Raw genomic sequence first — 15,701 nt, 5'->3', positions numbered from 1 at the left:
CCTCAGGGAGTGGAGGTATTGACTAATGATGATGATGCAGATTTCAAAGTTGCAAACTCAAGAATATGTGTGGAGCTGTACCCTACTTTGACAGTAGACGAGCTTCCCTGGGACTTGAGAGAGACAGTGGCATCCGAGGTATGGGATTTCACTGGGGAAGAGATTGGATTGGTCAAAGGGGTGGACCCAGTGAAAATTGTAGTGAAACCGCATGCTGAGTTCCCAAGAACACCCCAATATAAATTGACTCCAGAAACGATTGCAGGCATAAAACCCGTGATCGAGTCCATGATTAAACAGGGAATACTGAAAGAAATCGTGGGTAGTCCATGTAACTCCCCGATTATGGGTCTGCAGAAACCAAATGGGAAATTTCGGATAGTGCAGGACCTTCGAAAGATTAATAACATAGTCGTTTCGTGTTGTCCAGTGGTACCGAATCCATCAGTGATACTGTTTCAGATTCCATTCCAAGCAGAATGGTTCACTGTGATCGATCTTTGTCAGGCTTTCTTTTCGATCCCTTTGGACGAAGATAGCCATTTTCTTTTCGCATTTAAGCTGGAAAATCGCGTCCTAACATGGTGTCGTATCCCACAAGGGTATACAGAGAGTCCATCGATCTTTAACCAGCTTTTGAAGAAAAATCTTGAAAGTCTAGTGCTGCCCCAGAAGTCAGTTCTGGTCCAGTACATAGACGACCTCCTTGTGGCGTCAGAAACAGAAGAAGCTTGCAGGGAAGACTCCATTGCTTTGTTAAACCACCTAGCTGCCAATGGGCATAAGGTGTCCCCGGGAAAATTGCAGTACTGCCTGACAGAAGTGCAGTACTTGGGACACAGAATTGAGAAAGGCAAACGAAAGGTGTCACCAGACAGGATAGAGGCGATCATGAAAATGAATGCGCCTAAGACACAGAGAGAGGTCAGGATGTTCCTAGGGATGGTGGGTTATTGCCGACAGTGGATCGTGAACTTTTCACTGAAAGCAAAGCCCTTGCAAAAACTGACGCACAAGGAGGTGAGTGATCCGGTACCATGGGACAAAGACTGTTTGATGGCGTTCCTACAGTTGAGAGAGGACCTGTGTCGTGCTCCGGCATTGGGAATGCCTGATTACAATAAACAATTTTTTCTTTACTGTTGTGAGAGAGAAGGTTGTGCGTTGTCTGTGTTGGTCCAAATCCATGGGAATGCCCGTAGACCAGTTGCTTATTTCTCGGCTACTTTAGACCCAGTAGCCGCAGCGTTGCCCGGATGTCTCAAATCCGTTGCTGCAACGGGTGTCAGCATTGAGAGATGTGAAAATATCGTCATGGGGCACCCGTTAGAGGTGTGCGTGCCACATTCTGTTGAACTGTTGATGACCAGGACCAAAACACAGCATCTGACCAATAGCAGGCTCACGCGCTATGAGCAAGTTATTCTTGCTGCGGAGAATGTGACCCTCAAGAGATGCTCTGTTTTGAACCCTGCTACCTTGATGCCACTTCCAAATGATATCGATGATGATGATGAATATACAGACCATGACTGTCTCGATGTGACTGAACTATGCACCAAACCCAGACCCGACATCGTAGATGAGCCACTGACTGACCCAGACGAAGTTTTCTTTGTCGATGGCTCATGTGTAAGAGACGAAGTTGGGCAGTTGAGAGCAGCTTATGCTGTTTGTACAATTGAAGGAGTTGTGGAAGCTGGGTGCCTGGAAGGAGTACACTCCGCTCAGGTAGCCGAGATTATTGCCCTGACACGTGCTTGCTTAGCAGGCAATCAAATTCGAGTTACCATATACACCGACAGCCAGTATGGGTATGGGGTAGTTCATGATTACGGGCAGTTATGGTCTCAAAGAGGGTTCATGACTTCTTCAGGCTCTCCCATTCGCAATGGAGAGTTTGTGCGCCTGTTGTTAGAAGCATTGCAATGCCCAGCAAGTATCGCAGTTGTAAAGTGCATCGCACATACCAGAAATGAGGACTTTGTTTCGAAAGGCAATAGATATGCTGATGAAGTTGCGCGGTATTGCGCGGAACAAGGTTACTCTTTCACAGAGGTGGATGTGGGTGGAATAAATGTAAGAACTGAATTAGCCATGATACTGGAAACTGTTGATACTTGGGATGAACTGTCAACCATGCAAGAAAATGCTCCTGATTCTGAAAAAGAAACATGGGAAAAGGCAGGATGTGTAATGGGTGAGACCCATTTTTGGGTCTCAGCAGACGGCAGAGCAGTGTTGCCCAATGAGATGGTGAGTCCAATGGCTAGGCTCATACATGGTCCCGTACACTTAGGGAGAGATGCTATGCTGAGAGTGTTTAGACAGACTTGGTACAATCCTAAGTTTAGAATAGCAGCAGAAGCAGTGTGCCAGCGTTGTGTGACCTGCCAGCAGCTGAACGTAGGGAAAAGAACACCAGTTGCACTAAGTCACATAGGAAGGTCTGGAGGTCCATTTAACAGAATGCAGATAGATTTCATTGAAATGCCAAGGTGCAACCGCCTCCGATATGTCTTGGTGGTTGTTTGTGTGTTCTCCAGATGGGTTGAGGCATACCCTACACGTAGGTGCGACACCCTCACAGTGGCCAAGTTACTGCTTAGAGAACTCATCCCTCGCTTCGGGGTGCCGGCCTTTTTGGAATCAGATAGGGGAACACATTTTAACAGCGAGCTTGTGAAGATGATCTGTGTAGCACTAAATATTGACCAAAAGCTACATTGCAGTTACCGACCAGAAGCCTCAGGAATTGTGGAACAAATCAATGGCACAATCAAGGCCAGAATAGCGAAAGTGTGCTCCTCAACGACCCTGAGTTGGCCTGATGCCCTGCCATTAGTTCTCATGAGCCTTCGTAGTACCCCAGACAGAAGAACAGGGTTGTCACCACATGAGGTGTTAATGGGGAGAGCAATGAGGCTGCCATCAATTCCAGCTACTGCACTGTTAAATATCACAGATGATATGATCCTGGACTATTGTAAGGGGCTGTCTGACGCCATGCGTTCTGTGTCCCTTCAGGTGCAGGCTGCAGAGGTTCCAGCGTGCCAGGGCCCGTGCCATGACCTGAACCCTGGGGACTGGGTCTTGGTAAGAAAACACGTGAGAAGAAGCTGTTTGGATATTCGTTGGCGTGGACCCTTCCAGGTCATCCTGATTACAAACACGGCTGTAAAGGTGGGAGGCCTGCCCAATTGGATCCACGCGTCACATACGAAAAGGGTTCCAGCACCTCTGGAAACAGCTCCTCTCTCGGATAGACGTCCAGCTGAGGACCGAGAAGCCATAGAGGGGGCTAGCCAAGCTGTAGAGGTGCCAGCGGAAGCAGGGAACGAGTCTGACCAAGCTGAGGACGGTCAGTACAACAGCGAAACAGAAGACGCTACAGAAGGAGAAAGTAGCTGGGAGTACGAGTCTGACCCTGATAGGTCTGAAAGAGAGCGAGAACAGACCAGAAGGAGAAGGAGTAGAAGGGCACGTGGAGAAGCTAATTGGCCGCAAAGAAGGAGCTCTAGCTTGAGGTCAACTCCAGAGTTAACCCTTCCTCCGATATCAGAAGACTCAGATTCAGGAGAAGGTGCTCAGGGCGCTGAAGCACCGGACCGAAGAAGGTCAAGAAGAGTGCGTGTGCCTAACAGAAGATACTCCACACCTGAGTGGACATATCTGGCGACAAATGTCTGTGAAACCGGAGACAGGGAGGATCCGAGCGGTGGTGGTGTCCAGTTCTGAGCCCATTATCACCGTGGAAATACGACTGTTGGTACCCGGTGTCGAACAAGAAGGGTCACTAACATTCATGCTCCCCAGACCTCCCCGCCTCAGCAAGTTAAAACATATGTTTCTTACAGAATTGCAATTCCCCGACTTTGGTACAACGATAACAGCACATGAAGAGCACAATCTTCGTTTGGAAATACTGAACTATGCTATTGAAGCTGCAACCACAAATCTGATAGTAGACTGTTAAAGGACTTTGTAAATAAAGCAAGCAGAAAAAAGAAGATTACCTAGCGCCCAGGAAGCAGAGAATGTTAGGGAACTTCCCTTGAGTTGATGGAGAAGGGCTAGGGTTGTCTTTTTGAACTGTTAAAGGACTTTTTGCGAAGAAGGCTGTCAGCCTCCAGTTGTGTGGATTCTAAAGACAAAAGGATTGAAAAGAGACTGTAAAGGAACGAGAGGAAAAGAACTTTTTGCAAGGAGAAAGAGAGAACTATTTTGTCTGACGAAATGGAGGCCGGCACCCCGAACCGCAGAGCTAAATGTATAATAGGTACACTAATAGTAGGAGTGATAATATTAATAGCTTTAGTGGTAACAATTTCTTATGTAAAGGGACATGAGGAAGAGGTAAAGGTAACTGATGTGAGTTCTGTAGTAACGCTTACACCTATTGTTGCTGGTGAGAAAAGGGAAAACACTCAAGAGAGCGCGTTATTGGCTGCAGAAGCCCGCAGGTTACATGTAGACGAGTCCCAAGGAGACTTTAGGTCAAATGCTTATGCTAAACTTTTATATGAATACGTGGATGCCATGGAGGTTAAGGATTGCTACGTCTGCATGCAGTTGCCTGCGTCTGTAGATGAAGGAATTCGCTATCATCACCTCCCTCTGACATATGGCATTACATGTAGCTTATTGCTTAGTATATTTTATGAGAGAGATAGTTTTGAATACTATTTCTCAAATTATGATTCAGTGTTGCCAGAAGTCCCAAATTATAAGCAGATGAATAAATGGGATTACTGGAAGAGTGAAGACAGATTGGCCAAGTTCTTCATTCCTTGGATTACCTTAGATACTTCACATGCCCGTAGAAATAACCTGACATGCAAGGTGTCAGAAGTCGAGAAGAAGTTCATAGGGCAGGTGGATGATCGTTACAGGAGACAAAAGATTTTGAAAAAATCAGGACAAGGGAAATTAGATTGGACCGAGGAAGAGAAGTCACATAAGAGAAAGGGTAGTAGTGGTCCAATAGCTTTAGATAAAGCGCAGAGAGGAAAGTTATGTCTTCACCGAGCCAAAACGTATTATGAAAATGTATACGTAGGTGAAGTTGACTGTGAACATGCTTTTAATTTAGAGTACTACACTAAGGATTTCCTGAAGGGAATGCAAGTGATTCCAAATGTGTATTTTGTATGTGGAAGAAATGCTTACGTGAGACTACCTGACAACTGGTATGGATCATGTTACTTGGCAATTGTCTTCCCCAAAATATATCATGCACAAGACTTAGTGATCATTGAGGGTCAGACATCATCGAGAGGAAGGAGAGATGTAGGTGATGCCGAAATGGTTGGAGATGTCTTTGGAGCTATGTTCCCTCTTTTGGGAATAATCCTTAATGATGTTAAAATTAGACGACTGGCAACAGTTGTCGACAGGTTGTCTGCCAGCACTGCTCAGTCCTTAATGCTGGTAGAAGGAGAGATGCAATCGATAAGGGCTATGGTTCTTCAAAATCGGCTTGCATTAGATGTCCTATTAGCAAAAGAGGGCGGAGTCTGTAAGGCTTTGAAGGTCCAGGAATGTTGCACTTACATTCCAGACAATTCGAAGCCCCTTGAGAAAGTTATTAAGAACATAACTAGTATTCACAAGGAGATCGAAGACTTGAGTAGAGAAAATGTCTGGGAAAAGGTGGGCCACGGAATGAGTACAGTTGGAGGGTGGTTTTCCACCTTAGGCAAAAGCTTTATTTGGTATATCCTAAAGCCTATCATCATAATATTGATCTGTGGGATAATATTGTGGGGATTGGTGAGGGTATTCAAATGGTACAGAGCAAGAAGGTCAGAAAGGGCCCAAAGAGAACAGCTGCAGAGATTGACTGCCATACAAGATAATCAGTACAGGAGTCTGAGGGCTCTGGAAGCGCAGAGAATGCCAGCAATAACTGCAGTTTAAATGTTAGTGATGACCCCGAGAGGTCATCAAAGGGGGGAACTGAGAGAGCGCAAACTGATTTAAATGTATGAGTACATCACACTTACCTGTAGTAAGCACAAATCATGAAGAGAAATGCCATGAGTGCTAATAGTATCTGCAAATATATTCCGAATGTATAGCTAATGTAGAGATTTAAGTAGAAGTGGAACTAATACAGAAATGTGTGACATTATAAGACTTTATTAGATGTGATTATTTTTTTGAATCCATGTCGTGAAGCTGCTAAAACATAAGATGGTATGTGGTTAAGAGCAGAACGTGGTAGGCCTCAGGGCCAGAGCTGGAGGGAAAGGGAAGATGGTTCTTTTCACGACACAGATTGTTTTAACGTTTGGTCATTGCATTAATGGGCCATGATTTATAGAAATGTTTACTGAATAATAGAATAAGAGTATTAACATGCTTTAATTAAATGAAGAAGTTGAATGCTATAATCATAATGAGAAATATTGTAGGCCTGAAATGTTTTAGCATTGATTTACACGTACATGTCTGGGCTGAGAAATGTTGCAAGCCTATTTCTTTTAGAAGTATATGAGAGTTGGGTTCTTGGCTACAGATATCTGTCTGCAACAGGAAAGGGGGGATCCAATTATAAATGAATGAATAGAGGTCTGTTCAGTAGACGGCCCAGACATGGAGGAGGGTTTTGGAATGTTTAAGGGGTATCAGCGGGCCGGAGAAGAGTCTGAGAAGCAAGGTCAACTCTAACGTCTGAGGCCAATACAAAGCATCATGGAAAAAGCCTGAAGTTGCACCACGTGAGAGGCGTTTCACAAGGGGCGTCTCAAATGTTGTTGACTGTTTTGTATTAGGGACAGCACCCCTGGGTGGAGTTAGAGCAGAGACCTGAGGACCCTTTAGAGAGCGGATGGGTAGGCAGTGAGGGGTCATGACTGGAGAACTTTAGGTTTTCACCAAGCGACTTAGAGTGAGTGACTTCCCTTGGGGTCATTCACTGCTGACACCTTTGTTAGGTTGGGATTTGGTTAAGTAGGGATACCATCTAGAACAGGGTAGGGACGCCTAACCTGTGTGTGTTTTCCTCCAACCTAAATGAAGGAGAGATATGCGTCTATGCTGATAGCTTTATTGTTCTTAGAACTTGTGTTAGTGATTTCTGTTGCTCGTCTGAGGGCTTTTCGAGAACACATGTATGTAATTGGACCTGTGTATCTCGTGAATCTCATTCTGAGATGTTTGTATTTGCAGCTTATCATTTCTTTACAATAAACCTTTGAAAACTAGAAGTTGTCCGTGGTCTTTGGGAGTAGAGTCCTTTATTGGGTGAACTAACTTGCAGATGGGTGTACTGTTTTCCTCCTAGACAGGCAACAAAGGTTCAGTCGACCAGATCGAGGTTTGGATCAATAGATATAAGGTATCGATCAAAATCTCGCCCTTTCAGTAGCATTTATTCAGTTACAGTGAAGGACACATTGGGTCGCCGTCAATATGAGCAACAGTGCCTCAAATAATGTATTTTGAAGTATGCCATTGACTGGGCAGTGAAGAAAGCCCTGGGTGTGAAAATAACGGGATTTAGAAACATATAAATATTCCTGTGGCCAGCCAGTGGGAAACACATCCAGTAATTCGATTTTGCAAGCTGTGAGTCTGTTCTTGCAATGAATATAGATGCTTTTAAATTCTGTCAAGGGGGGAGGGAGCACCGCGAACATATCCCAGCTGAATTACCTCTGTTGCATCTTGGTAAATGAAGTTCATTGTAGTTGCTCGTTCAGTTCAAAAATCATAAAGTTCAAGGCCAGTGCCATTATTCTTCTCTCGCGTATCCCTAGACACGTGTTTCAGGCTTCTGCCATCATCAGTAGGGAAAAAATATCGTTAGGTCGCCGGATATGCTGCCACAATCTTCTCAGGACCCTCACCACTCCAAGGCATGCAGGCACTCCCTGAGCTCGTCAGCTCGTGGATTTTTCAACTGAACGAGCAACTACAATGAACTTCATTTACCAAGATGCAACAGAGGTAATTCAGCTGGGATATGTTCGCGGTGCTCCCTCCCCCCTTGACTTTAAAATGGCTCCCGTGAGCCACGAGCTGACGAGCTCAGGGAGTGCCTGCATGCCTTGGAGTGGTGATGGTCCTGAGAAGATTGTGGCAGCATATCCGGCGACCTAACGATATTTTTTCCCTACTGATGATGGCAGAAGCCTGAAACACGTGTCTAGGGACACGCGAGAGAAGAATAATGGCACTGGCCTTGAACTTTATGATTTTTGAACTGAACGAGCAACTACAATGAACTTCATTTACCAAGATGCAACAGAGGTAATTCAGCTGGGATATGTTCGCGGTGCTCCCTCCCCCCTTGACTTTAAAATGGCTCCCGTGAGCCACGAGCTGACGAGCTCAGGGAGTGCCTGCATGCCTTGGAGTGGTGATGGTCCTGAGAAGATTGTGGCAGCATATCCGGCGACCTAACGATATTTTTTCCCTACTGATGATGGCAGAAGCCTGAAACACGTGTCTAGGGATACGCGAGAGAAGAATAATGGCACTGGCCTTGAACTTTATGATTTTTGAACTGAACGAGCAACTACAATGAACTTCATTTACCAAGATGCAACAGAGGTAATTCAGCTGGGATATGTTCGCGGTGCTCCCTCCCCCCTTGACTTTAAAATGGCTCCCGTGAGCCACGAGCTGACGAGCTCAGGGAGTGCCTGCATGCCTTGGAGTGGTGATGGTCCTGAGAAAATTGTGGCAGCATATCCGGCGACCTAACGATATTTTTTCCCTACTGATGATGGCAGAAGCCTGAAACACGTGTCTAGGGATACGCGAGAGAAGAATAATGGCACTGGCCTTGAACTTTATGATTTTTGAACTGAACGAGCAACTACAATGAACTTCATTTACCAAGATGCAACAGAGGTAATTCAGCTGGGATATGTTTGCGGTGCTCCCTCCCCCCTTGACTTTAAAATGGCTCCCGTGAGCCACGAGCTGACGAGCTCAGGGAGTGCCTGCATGCCTTGGAGTGGTGATGGTCCTGAGAAGATTGTGGCAGCATATCCGGCGACCTAACGATATTTTTTCCCTACTGATGATGGCAGAAGCCTGAAACACGTGTCTAGGGATACGCGAGAGAAGAATAATGGCACTGGCCTTGAACTTTATGATTTTTGAACTGAACGAGCAACTACAATGAACTTCATTTACCAAGATGCAACAGAGGTAATTCAGCTAGGATATGTTCGCGGTGCTCCCTCCCCCCTTGACTTTAAAATGGCTCCCGTGAGCCACGAGCTGACGAGCTCAGGGAGTGCCTGCATGCCTTGGAGTGGTGATGGTCCTGAGAAGATTGTGGCAGCATATCCGGCGACCTAACGATATTTTTTCCCTACTGATGATGGCAGAAGCCTGAAACACGTGTCTAGGGATACGCGAGAGAAGAATAATGGCACTGGCCTTGAACTTTATGATTTCTGAACTGAACGAGCAACTACAATGAACTTCATTTACCAAGATGCAACAGAGGTAATTCAGCTGGGATATGTTCGCGGTGCTCCCTCCCCCCTTGACTTTAAAATGGCTCCCGTGAGCCACGAGCTGACGAGCTCAGGGAGTGCCTGCATGCCTTGGAGTGGTGATGGTCCTGAGAAGATTGTGGCAGCATATCCGGCGACCTAACAATATTTTTTCCCTACTGATGATGGCAGAAGCCTGAAACACGTGTCTAGGGATACGCGAGAGAAGAATAATGGCACTGGCCTTGAACCTTATGATTTTTGAACTGAACGAGCAACTACAATGAACTTCATTTACCAAGATGCAACAGAGGTAATTCAGCTGGGATATGTTCGCGGTGCTCCCTCCCCCCTTGGCTTTTAAATTCTGTGTTAATCTAGCCAAATCTTCTCAGAGGCGGCTCTTCCTCTATGGCGGAGGAGTGTAGCCCCACTGCTTTCTCGCTGTGCGAGAAGCAGAAAGAAACATAAAATGGTGACGTTTAGTTATTGCCATTTTATGTCTGAGTTGCGGGCGCTGCTGCTCTGCTCTTTGAGCAGGGCAGGTAAGGAGTGTTTTGCCCTCTCAGGCTGCCCAAACCAGTCATGCGCACTCTGCCCTTCTCCATGCAGGCTGACATGCCCACCCCTTAACCTCTGGGTGGGAGCCGTCCCAGCCAATCCAAACGAAGCTTGCAGCATTGTGATTGGCTTAGGGGAGGGAACCTGGCTGCCTCCTTCCTGCTCCTGTCAGAAGCAGGAGAGCAGGAGCTGAGAAGACGCAGGAGCAGGCCTCAAGGTAATCACATTAAAAAAAATTAAATCCCCCCTGCGACCTCCCCTCTCCATGCCCCCCCCCACTCCACCTGTGAGCCATGCCGCCATAACTGAATTTCTGGTGCTTCAGAGACAGTGGTTAAATGTCAGGTTATGTCTTCTGGCAAATTGCTGCTTATTCTTTAAAAATGGGGATTGGTGTTTATTTTTCTTTCTCTAACTGCAAAGTGATGAGTTTCTAAAGTAAATTATGTGACACTCTTGTGGTGGTACATACAGGTGGTGTGAAAGGAAAGGCTGTAGGATGTCCTGTTTTTTGCAACATAGAAAACAATGTCAATACCTGTAAATGAACTGAATGCATTCAGCAGTTAGGAAAGCCAAAATGTAGCAATTTTTTTTGCAATTCTGAAGTGTGCTGGAAACAGAGATTTTAATGGGATCAAAACAATCAAGGCAGTTTACTTGGTGATGCACAAATAATAAATATTCACGAAATCCGATCTCCACACATTATTGTGTGGGTGCTGTACGGTTTTATCAGTAAAACTATATGTCGTGCTAAAGTCATGGCTTTTCAGTGGAAAATGTGGTTTGTAAATGACTGTGCTGCCACTGTGCTGGCTGTAGCGGGCACCAGGCGTATCCCCGGTGGGCCGGAGGGGTGGGGGTTAGTTTTGTGGCTGTGGGGGCCGTTTTGGTCACTGGGGGCAGGTTTTGCAGCCGTGCTGCAATATCGGCCCCTGTAACAAAAGCAGAAGCGGTGCTTCTTACTAGCACCGCCCAACCCCACCTCCCAGGGACGGTTGCGCTGAAATCGGCCAGGGCTGGTTGCTGTTCCCCGCCCGGCCCTGCTGCCACATGATGCTTTAGTTTCATAAAAAAATCCCCCAGCCTCATGTCCAATAAAGGTAGGTCAGTTGTGAAAGTTTGTTGTTCTAAAAACTGGTTTGCGGTTCTAAAAAGTTTGGGAAGCACAGCACAGGGGGGAGACAAATGGAAAAGGTGTGTTGCAGCTTTCTTAATCGTTACACAATAGTAACCTCATTCAATTATGTTCGACTCCCAACCATTCACATGGCTCCATCCTAGACTGCCTCATTGCAACGGAAGAGGCAAATAATAGGAGATATACAATCTTTGTGGATTGGTCAGATCACTTCTTGATCATTCGTTCTCTACTCTCCATCAACGTTGTAACCACAGGACAGCCTTAAAGGCACAAATAATGGATTTTGGAAGTGCTTAATTTGAGAAAGTGTTGGGGGCTCAGCACTGGTACTTATTTCTTAACACCAACACATTTTTATGACATTTCACCACATAGTGGCATTCTGTCTAATTTCAAGCAGAGCACTTACGCTGCACCTTTAACACTTCAATATACTACATATTTCAAATGTAAAGGTGCCAAGGCTATTCTTACAGCCTTGGGTGACCTGGAATAGTCTAAATTGTCACATTTGTAGTAATGTGATGGTTTGCAGGTAGTGTAGGTACAAAAAACGCACGCAGTGTTGTAAGGGACAGTGGATGGTGCCAGCTGTAGTGACCGTCTGGGAAATGTCTTGTGCCCGGGCACTTAATTTTTTTAAACAAATTAGAACATTGGAATGTTGGAAGCTCCATTGAAAACAATGGAGTACCTCTGGGCTTATATTGGCTGGTATAAGCCCGGAGATCCAGCACTCCAATGCTTCTTTGTTCACAGCTGTGGCTCTGAACAAAGGCTTCAGGTAGCCTGAGGGAATTCAATCCCCTCGCGCTCCCTAAAGCCTTTGTTTAATATGTTAGAGCATTCTGCCCTAGGGTGGCAGAATGTTCTAACAGCCTTATAGCCCTTAGTAGCTGGGCTATACCGGCTATTAAAGCCCCGCTGCCTTGTTAAAGTCCCTCGCCTTCGGCTCGGGCCTTTAACGTTGCAGTGGGCATTTATTAGCCGGTATAGCCCGCCACAGCGGGCTATAAGGCTATATTAAGCACCAGGTTTCAGACCTTAATTACATTGAGCCAACAACCTCCCAGCTAAAGTGGCAGCATATTTACAGTCATTACCATCAGATCAAAAAAATCAATACGCTTGCAACCCAGTACTTGGAGAACATAACAAAAATTAGGGATCGCCAAACGTTTCTGCCATAACAGCTACTTATGCTCAATGAATATCAACCCGAGCTATTAATATTAGTGTAGTAATTGTGACCAGTTCATACTAGATTGTATTAGAGGCCAAACTGTCCAAGATTACCTCATTGTATCCAGCATTAATGTAAAAAGCATTTTTCACTCTTGGATGTCTCTACCTCTGAAATACAAGACAGCTACAGCTGCAATGCCCCTGGTACCAAGATATTAATAATAGTAATATTGCATGATTTATCAATCAAATATCACTTATAAATATATTTTGGAACTTTCTTTCCAAACACCAGCTTATCAAGTCTGAAAAAAATTAACATTGTCAACACAAGCACATGCTTTTCAATGTTGGTATACATATAATAACTTAACCAAACAAAAGCTTTAAATTTAGTAGGCTGGGCTACACACAGGAGAACTGCTTTCAGACAGCTGGAGACTTCCCACGAGCTCCTGAGCTACCGGTTGGAGAATCCTGACCCAGACACAAACAATGTTTGTGCTCTGCTCACAGCTAAGAGAGACGAATCAATGTTTTTTAATCTCCTGAATTCTCCCTGCTACACACTGACTTTCCCTCCCTTTTTGCCTAACCACTGCCATTTTTTTAAATCTACCGACGTGTGTTTCACCTTAATAGTCGGTAGCCACAACATCTGTCTTAGCCTGTTTTAGATGACAATAAAAGCATCCTGCTATGAAAGCATTATACAGACTATCAGATAAGCGCCAGCAGAATAAAAGAAAATCATTGGCTCCGGTAATGTCATAAATCACACGGCTTAGATTTTGCAGCTAATAATATACTCAGAATAACAAGTGGGAAATGTCTGTCTACCCTTCAGCAGGTCACCTCGATGCCTTATTTTTTAGGTCGAGGGACTGTAGCTCTTACTTCGAAGCATTGAGGGGCGGAATCCCGAAGAATTAATGTTTTAGAGTTAGGGGCTTTGAACCCGCCTCTCTCCTCCATTCTCCTCCATTGGCTGGCTTCCTAAACAGAGGCCAGCCATTGGAGGAGAAGGGAGTCACTCCAATAAAGCCCCGTCTCTTTCGGATTCGGGGGCGTGTTTTTTTGCGTTCTTTCGCCTGTGACGTCATCCGTCACTCAAAACGCCAAAAACACGCCCCCGAATCCGAAATTTTCGGATGCTTGAGGCCGCCATTGTTGCCCGACCGCGTCTGGCCCTTGCATCCCCGCCGCCGCCTGCCAGAAGACTGCAGTGTGCTCTGTCTGCCGATTTTATTTATTTATTTAATTTACCGGGAGCCTACCCCGGATTGCCGCTGCAAGTCGTTCTCGAGCCCCCCCCCCCTCTCCCCCCCGGGTCGCCGCGCTGCCTGCGACAACCCGGAAGTGCTTCTGTACAAAACCGGAAGCGGACGGGAGCCTCCTCTTCTGCTGCCCGCAGATGGTACAGTCCTGCTGCGTGCTCTGGAGCCCGGAGGATGTTGATAGAATGTGAAAGCATCCTCTGGGCACATACCGCAGCAGCACAGGCGGAGCACCCCGGCCCGCACTCGGCACAGGGCGCCCCTTCGACGGCGTCAGCGGACCCCCGGTACAGCAAAGGAGAGCATCTCTGGCAGGGAGAGGAGCCGAGAACCAGGATGACGCAGGACAAGATAAGGATGCTGCCCCCTGTAAGTGGATGGACCTCGTTCATAGAAGGCATGGCTGAGCCCTTCAGAAGCCCGAATCTAAGCATTAGCGCCCCTCAAGATGAGAACAGGACGGGGTTCTGTCTTGCTGTTAATCCGGATCCGGACCCTATAGAACCAATGGTGTAATCTCCGGCCTGCCCCAACCGCAACAAGAGCCCACCTCAACTCCGTCAAGAAAGGTCAGGCAGGAAGTATTGTACCCCCACCCTACCGCTCTCCTCTCCAGGAAAAAGGACAACTCAAGATATTTATGTCCAGACTAACCGTAGCCCCTTCTCATTAATAGAAGACGAGAACAAAGCCTGCCTAAAAGTCCTCCCCTTGCTTCCCCAGATTCAAAGAGCGACCCTGTTTTAGTGTTGAACCACAGGCAGGGGCCAATTTGGACGTCTTCGGAGCAAGAGTGCTGCATCCGAGGCGGCTTTTGTTTGCCCTCCTATCTACCCCCGCGCCCACCCTTCTCCACCTATTCCACTCTCCATGTCCGATCTCCCGCCCCGTGAAACGGATACAATTCTCTCTCAACTTGCAGCCACTGCACTCTGCCCCGCTCACTGCCTCCTCTCTGACGTCCCTCTGAGTCCGCATTCTTCATTGCTGCCACTTGTTTCGTATTATAACAGGAGCCGTGTCTCGGGGTTTTAATTCTATGTCTGCCTTCTGGCTCCCTACCACGAACGAATCGGTCCCTTTTTCAACTTGAGGTGCCAACACCAGTCCCTCTGTCACCAAGGGCGAGCCCCTCTCACCTCTGGCATCTTGGGATGAACACACTTGCCCCACTCCTCTTAAATTTTATACTGACGTGCCCCACTGGCATCCAGTGACCACAACAGCTGCACTACTGCTATCTTGAGGTGGTGACCCTTCGTCGGTGACCTGTGCCATCCTCTATCAGCCTCTTTTCACCGTGATGAGAAGCTCAGCCTCCCCATCACTACCACCAGGAAATGGACGCCTCTGACATGCTACAACCGCATCACCTGGCCCTCTACTCTTTGAGCTGGGGAGCTTTGCTTTTTGCTACCCTTAGTTGAAAACGTATGACCCTATGCCACTCTATAGGGTTTGTAGCTGTCCTTTGGCCAATCTGAAGTAATAACAGACACATTTCTGAGAAATAGGGACCTGCTCCACTCCCTTCCTCGGTGGGTGAGCTTACTCTCTGGCATCTTCAGATAGTGACATTTGGCCCTTTGTCATCCAGAATGGGTGGCACTCACCTACTGTCCTGCTGCTTTGGTGCCACTTGCCACACTGGAATCTGGAGCTTGCCTTGTTCTGTTCCAGCTCAGCAAAGCACTGTTTACCCGAATTCCCTGCTAAGGTATATATGTTTTTTTAAAGAGAAGTTATTATCCAGAGCACACTAAAAGTTGAGAGACTTATCTACATGTTATTGTGTGTCTGCGGATGCTGCACCCACGGTGCACACCATGCCGACTGCTTGCAAAGTAGTCAGCTTCCGGTGTTTCAGGGTCTTCGTTGACTCGTGTTATCTCTGGTTTGTGTGAAAATAAAAGTGTTTTATGAGTGTGTGCAGCTGTGCGTGCACGTCTTTGCTTCTATCCCAATGACAAAATAACAAGCGAGTGTGTGTTGGCTTGATGTATGTATGTGTGTGTTTCTGTAATATAATGTGCGTTTGTGCATTTGATGTTGTTTGTGTGCACTGAATGGAGG

At 46.5% G+C, this 15,701-nt stretch overlaps 1 protein-coding gene across 2 annotated transcripts in view; it reads right to left on the bottom strand.

The window, feature by feature from the left end:
- SDK1 (sidekick cell adhesion molecule 1) overlaps positions 1 to 15,701 on the bottom strand; it is a 2,171,476-nt gene that overhangs the window by 1,100,367 nt on the left and 1,055,408 nt on the right. The gene's annotated exons all lie outside the window — the stretch shown is intronic.

This window comes from Lissotriton helveticus, chromosome 10 (genome assembly GCF_964261635.1).
Source record: "Lissotriton helveticus chromosome 10, aLisHel1.1, whole genome shotgun sequence".
In the NCBI taxonomy this organism is placed as follows: domain Eukaryota; kingdom Metazoa; phylum Chordata; class Amphibia; order Caudata; family Salamandridae; genus Lissotriton; species Lissotriton helveticus.
The sequence above is the reverse complement of the archived record's forward strand: the minus strand, read 5'-3'. Positions and strand labels throughout refer to the sequence as shown.